This window comes from Pteronotus mesoamericanus, unplaced genomic scaffold (genome assembly GCF_021234165.1).
Source record: "Pteronotus mesoamericanus isolate MK-2021 breed Mesoamerican mustached bat unplaced genomic scaffold, CSHL_Meso_final scaffold_85, whole genome shotgun sequence".
In the NCBI taxonomy this organism is placed as follows: domain Eukaryota; kingdom Metazoa; phylum Chordata; class Mammalia; order Chiroptera; family Mormoopidae; genus Pteronotus; species Pteronotus mesoamericanus.
The window spans coordinates 64,439,463-64,447,093 of NW_026555329.1; positions in this window are offsets into that span (position 1 = coordinate 64,439,463).

The following is a 7,631-nucleotide window of genomic DNA, read 5'->3' on the forward strand; positions in this document are numbered from 1 at the left end:
TATTTGTTATGCAGCCAATAAAAATCACGTTTTCTATAATATTTAATTGTATGCAGTATGCCTAAGCAAAAAACAAAACAAAACAAAAAAATATCATGTGAGACCTTATCTGTGGAATTATAGGTGGTATTTAACACTGGAGATCTTTGATAAAACTTGAACTATTTTCTTCACTTTTGGAGGATTTTTCCTAATGTAACAAGCATATTTATCACAAGTTAAAAATTAATGAATAATTTTAACTTTCCATAAACCTGAAAAGGCATTTCTTGAGATATCAATTATCAATGTCTGCTGACCAGATATGAGTAAAAATGTTTAGTTTCCTGAGAAAGTGCACTATTATTTTTACTTTGAAAGTGGTCCTAAGAGGGTCCTCAAAATTGCTTACTAATAGAATATGTTTTCAACAACCTGAAAATTAATTTAGACAAGGTTAGAATGTGCGAATGTGCGTGTGGTAAAAAAAAATACTGAATGTGGAATCAGAATTTTAAAGATAAAAAGAAACCATGGAAATTAGTAAATCTTACTTCATGGATGAGAAAACAAATCCAGAAAGATTAAATGATTTGCCAAAGGTAACACAGTAACAAGATCCAGGTCTAGGATCTAGATTATTTTCTATAACATACCAATACTACTATTTGATGTGTATTGAGTAGTATGTTTTAAGCTTAAGTATTAACTCATTTAACCCTTCCATTCTGTAGATGGGGAAACAGACAAAAGTAACTCATCAAGGTTACATCTAATATGCAACTGAGCACATTTGAACCCAAGTATATGACTCTGGAACTCATGACCTTAGCCATTATGCTATATTGCAGGTACTGTGTTGCTTACACTATGCCATAGTTATTTTTGATTACATTGTATGAAAGGTGAACCAGTAGATACTGTCGGTTGTGAAAGGCATTACAATGCTCTGTACAAGTTCATGAAGTAAAAATGGAGTTGCTAAAATTACAAGAGTGTCATTGGAATTTAACGGGGCTCTAGAGTTTAAAGAGATTTCGGGCATTGTCTAGAATATTGCCCTAACTCTGAAAACACTGAGCATAAATCATCCCAGAAAAAATCATCTGTCTTTCCTTTTCATTGTCCACTGCAGCAACCTAGGTGACACATCATTACAGCTTTCAAGTAGATTTTGATCCTTATAATCTGGAAGTACATCCTGATGATTAACCTAAAACCTTTTTATAGTTTAAAATTATTCTATCTTCTTCAAGGCAGAAGAATTCTCTCTCACACACACACACACTATTGCTGCATAATAAACCACCCTAGAATTAGTGCCTTAAAGTCATTTTATTAACTCTCAATTCTACAGATCAGTGATTTGAATTAACAGAGTTACATGAATGACATCACTTCACCACATTTTCTTAGTCAAAGTAAGTTAAAAGACCAGCACAGATTGAGGAATTGGGAAGACAAATCCCCCTCCTTAATAGGAAGAGCAATAGTCATACTTCACAGGGATATGGCATATTAGAATGGGGAGAATTGCTGCGATGATGATGATGTTTGTATACAATTTATTACAATACATAATTATTTCAAGAATGATACTAGCTAATTAAAGCTGATTTTTTAAATTCTTGATGATGCCTTTAAGAACATCGAAACAAGGAAACACTTGGGTCAGCATTCTTTAAACAGACTAAGCTCAATTTGGTGGCCTTATGTAGATGAACTTTCATCATTCCTTAATTTTAATCACTGAACTTCTTTATCTCATTATTTTCTTGATTTCTTTAAGCCTTTCCCATATGTTCTGAACAGATCCCACTAACAGCATAAAAACCTAACATCAAGTAGAAACAATTACCATTCCTATAGGACCTATGTACTCTGGTCCAGGTTTTGATTATGATGTGGCATTTTACAACAAATAACTAAATTCATAATTAAGTACAAATTAAATAATGCGCCAAACTAGAGTCTGACAGTTTAGAAAGGATCATAGAAAATTGATTTAAAAGAATAAATATTAAAGTGTTGATATATTATCAACTATAAAGATCCTAATATTGTTTAAGAAACATAATATGAAAAAAGTAGATGATGTTTTCCCTAAAATGCTTATTTTTAGGAGGGTAGAAAATAGTTGCACCTGGGTTGCTACCTGGAGATAAGTTGCCTACAACTTATATCTTCCATTCCTTAGAGTAACACTTAGGCCTTACTGGCCAGGTGGTACAATGCATGCACCATGCTGCCATATGGGCACCAAATTATACCTTACAGATCTTCCATTCAGAAGCATTTCAGATATCATTTAAGTGAATTCCATTAAAAATGCTTTTTACGATACTGGAATTTTTAAGTAAATGTATATTGTAATCTGATAATAACAGCTAATGATAATTTTGTTGTCATTTATTGAACTCCAACAATGTGCTAAGTGCTTTCTAGTTTCTCACTGAATTCTTACAAAGATTCTGGGTCAGGTATCATCCCATTTTACAAATAGGGAAACAGATGATTAGTGTCTGAGCTAAGATTTAAATGCAGGTCTATCTGAGTGCAGGTCCTATGCCTTAAGTTACATATATTCTGATTATTCCTAAAATTTTATCTCTAGCTCAGACCTGTCCCTGGAGAATCTTAAGTTCTATTTCTAACTACCCAGGAGACAGACTATCTGATTTCCTTAGGCATCTCATAATTAGCTGGACCAAAACTGAACTTATCTTCTCACCAAACCTGTTCTTCTTCCAAAATTTAATCAACAGTGTTGCTATCCATTCAGGCTATTAAGGTAGAAGTCTCAGAGTCTGAGAGAAAGAAGCATATGCAAAGATACAAAGTAATGTGAATTACTTATGTACAAGGTTTTCATCTCACTTATCTCAGCCTAACGTATCACCACTAACAATTGGTTATACCTCAGAAAGTTCTAGGAAATACAATTTCCTCCCTTCATATGCACAATCAATCTCATAGTCCAAAACCTTATCTCCGAACCATTGCAAAAACTATTTTTATGGTCTCCCTGCCACTAGACTCTCCTTCACTCTATTATTCTATACTATCAACAATTATAATCCAAACAAATCAGATAATAATCCTCAATTTAAAATCCCTGTTGACCACTAATTTTCTACATGACAAAGTCAAATCTTAAGAAGCATTAGTAAAAAGAGCATGTGTTTTGGAACCCAACGAATATGAGTGTTAGTCCTCCCTCCATCACTTATGAGTTTTGTGTCTCTAAGCAAGTGAGAAACTCTTGAGCCTGTTTCTTCAGCTGCATGCTAATTTCAGCACTGTGAGAAATCAGTAAATAAGTAAAGCATCCAGAAGAACTTAGAACACAGTACAGGGTATAACGATAATAAACACTTATGATATCTGGTCCTACCACAACTTCACAACTTCATGCTCCAAACACACTGAAGGGAGTGTGAGACACGAGGGGATTTTAGAGAGAGATGATAGAGGTGTTGGTTATGTGGGTGTGTTTATTTGTTAAAGCAACTATTAAAATAATAGAGTAGTGGTTACCTTTGAGAGAAGGAGAGGATTGGGAAGTGTACTTGATGGGGAATGCCAACTTCAGGCTCACTAGCCATTTTATAGACCTTAACCTTAATCATTGCATATTTATTTGCTTTGTAACAATTCAATAAGCTTGTACTTATGTTTTATGTACTTTTATGAATGTGTATAATATTTTACAATAAAACTGTTTTAAAGTAGCTAACCTAGGCTTTAATGCCTCTGAACTAAATCTAGCATAAAATTACAAATGGCTATTGAACTATTTGTTCAAGGCTTTGTCTTTGTACATGCTCCTCCTCAAGCCTGGAAATATCCTTCCGCTCCACCTAGAAAACTCTTATTCTTGCTTAAAGACTCATTTCAGATGTCACTTCTGTGAAACTAGTTTCCACAGACAAATAATTGTTCCATCTTCCTGCTCCTGTAGTAATCATTCTGATTAAATGTCTGATTCCTCCATTAGTTTTAATTTATCAATAAACATACCATAATTTATTCCTCTTTATGCTGCTATCATCTAGCACAGCAGTCCCCAAACTTTTGGGGACCCTGGACCAGTTTTGTGGAAGACAATTTTTCCACAGACCGGGGTAGGAGAGATGATTTCGGGATGATTCAAGTCCATTACGTTCAAACTCACTTCTTGCTGGGCGGCCCAGTTCCTAACAGGCCCTGACAAAAGTCCATGGCCCAAAGTGGGGGGACCCCTGATCTAGTACACTACTTGGCACATAATCGGCAATCATTAAAAGTTACTGGATGGGCAAGGGGGATCCAAGATGGCAGAACAGTAAGTGGAAGCTACATTAACCTCCTCCCAGGACCAAACTGGAATTACAACTAAATTGTAGAGAAATCATCCAGAATGACCAACTGAACACTAGTTGGAGAGAAGCCTTATAATCACAGACAGACAAAAAAGACCACTTCACCACAATGTGACAGGTGGAGAATGTGGAGACAGCATGAAAGGGTTGGCTGGGCTCCCAGGGGTGGCAGCTAAAGTGCTGGAATGATGTTTCAGCAGCCGGGGGGTTTCCCCTGAGAAATGTGGGATCTAAACCCCAAGCTGGGCTCTTCAGCCTACAGCACCAGAGCCAGAAAGAAACCCAGATAACATCCAGCTGTGAAAAGCAGCAGACTTTCTGTCTGCCAAAGAGAGACAGATGGGGATGTAGAGAGCTTCTTAAAGTGCCAAAGCAGAAAATTTCATCTGCAGCCACTTACTCTGGGTACCAACAAAGGGAGGGCAAAATGGAATAGAGATGTTTGAGGAGAGTCTGGAGTTGGTGCCTCTGGGGAGAAAACTGAAGTAACAGTCACCAGTATCCCTGTGCTGAGTCATTCTCAATACTGCAAAAGCCACTACTCTCAGGCAGAGCACTCCTCTCTGAACGGCATCAGCCTGAGGGGAAGCAATACTTTCACCAGCAGAAATTACTCTGCCCCACCCTGAGGTGTTTAAGCCAGGTTGCTGATTACAGCTTGATTAGGTTAAAAGCTGAGCAGTTTAGTGGCTGACTAGTTTAACTACAAAGGTGGAAAATACAAAGCAGCCAAAATGGGAAGACAAAGAAGCAGACCACAACTGAAAGAACAAGTGAATTTTCCAGAAGAACTAGATAAATAGAGGCAAACAATTTATCAGATAGAGAGTTTAGAGTAATGGTTATGACGATACTCAACAGGGTGAAAAAAGACATAGAAACCATAAAAAAGGACCAGTCAGATATAAAGAATGCAATATCTGAAGTAAATAATACACTAAAAGGAATAAACAGCAGGCAAGATGGAGCATAGAACAGAATAGTTTTTTGGAAGATGAGGCAGAAAAGAACACCCAGACAGAGCAGCAAAAGGAAAAACGAATTTAAAAATATGAGGACAGCTTAAGAAACATTTCGGACAACATGAAGCATAACAACATCTGCATTATGGGGATACCAGAAGGAGAACAGAGCAAGCAAGGGATTGAGAATCTAATTGAAGGAATAATGACCAAAAACTTCCCTAATTTGGTGAAGGAAAAAGACATACAAGTTCAGGAAGCACAGGGAGTCCCAAACAAGTTGGACCCAAAAAGGCCTATACTAAGACACATCATAATTAAAATTTCAAGGTTAAAAGACAGGGAGAGAATCCTAAAAGCTGCAAGAGAAAAGCAGGGAGTTACCTACAAGGGAACACCAATTAGACTGGCATCTGATTACTCAACAGAAACGTTTCAGGCCAGAAGGGAGTGGCATGAAATATTCAAGGTAATAAAAAGCAAGGACCTACAACCAAGGCTGCTTTACCCAGCAAAGCTATCATTTAAAATCAAGGGAGAAGTAAGGAACGTCCCAGACAAGAAAAAGCTAAAGGAGTTTGTTAGCACAAAAGCAGTACTGCAACAAATGTTAAAAGGCTTCCTTTAACAAAAAGAAAAAAAGAAGAAAAAAAAAACAGAGGAAAATAGTCTAACAATAAAATGGCAGTACATACATATCTATCAATAATCATCTTAAATGTAAATGGCTTATGCTCCCATCAAAAGACAGAGGGTAGTGAATGGATAATAAAACAAGACCCATATATATGCTGCCTCCAAGATACCCATCACAGATAGAAAGATACACACAGACTAAAAGTAAAGGAATGGAAAAAGATATTTCACGCAAATGGAAAAGGAAGAAAAGCTGGTGTAGCAGTACTTATTTCTTCCTACAAACTAGACTTTAAAACCAAGGCTATAGTAAGAGTCAAAGAAGGACACTACATAATGATAAAGGGAACAATCCAACAAAAGGATATAACCCAAGTAAACCTTTATGCACAAAACATAGGTGCACCTAAAAGTGTAAAGCAAATCCTGATGGACATAAAGGGATAGATCGACAGAAATACAGTCATAGTCAGGGATTTTAACACCCCATTGACTTCAATGTATAGATCTTTCAGGCAGAATATCAACAAGGAGACAGCAGCTTTAAACGACATCCTAGATCAAATGGACTTAATTGATATCTTCAGAGCATTTCACCCAAAGCAGCAGAATATACATATTTTTCAAGTGCACATGGAATGTTTTCTAGGATGGACCACATGTTAAGACACAAAACAGGTCTCAATAAATTTCAGAAGATTGAAATAATATCAAGCATCTTCTTTGACCACAATGCTATGAAACTAGAATAATCAATCACAAGATGAACACTGAAAAACATGCAGAGACATGGAAACTATATAACATGTTATTAAACAATGAATGCGTTAACAATGAGATCAAGGGAGAAATTAAAAGATACCTTGAAACAAATGCAAATGAGGACACAACAATAAAAAAAATCTGTGGGACACTGGGAAAATAATCCTAAAAGGAAAATTCATAGCATTACAGGCCTATCTCAAAATAACAAGAGAAAGTTCAAATAAACAATCTAACTTCACACTTAAAGGAACTTAAAAAAGAACAACAAACAGAGCCCAAGGTGAGGAGAAGTAAGGAAGTAATAAATTTTAGAGAAGAAATAAATTACATAGTCTAAAAAAAAGATATAAAAGATCAATGAATCCAAGAGCTGGTTCTTTGAAAAGAGAAACAAGATTGACAACCCTTTAACCAGACTCATCTAGAAAAAAAGAGAAAGGACCCAAATAAATCAAAATCAGAAATGAAAGAGGATGTAACTGAATAACAATTTTAAAAAAAGAAATGAAAAAGGAGAAAATAACACTGACACCAAAGAAATACAAAGGATTGTAAGAAAATATAATGAACAATTACATGCCAACAAAATGGACAACCTGGATTAAATGGATAAATTCCTAGAAACATACAATCTTCCAAAAAACAAATCAGGAAGAATCAGATAATCTGATTAGACAGATTACATCTAATGAAATTGAAGCAGTAATCAAAAAACTCCCAACAAACAAATGCCTTATGCAGGAGGTTTCACAAGTGAATTTTACCAAATATTCTGAGAAGAATTAGCACCTCTCCTTCTCAAACTATTTCATAAAATTCAAGAGAAGGGAAGGCTCCCAAACTCATTTTATGAGGCCAGCATTATCCTAATTCCAAAACCAGATAAAGACACTACAAAGAAAGAATATTATAGGCCAGTATCCCTGAT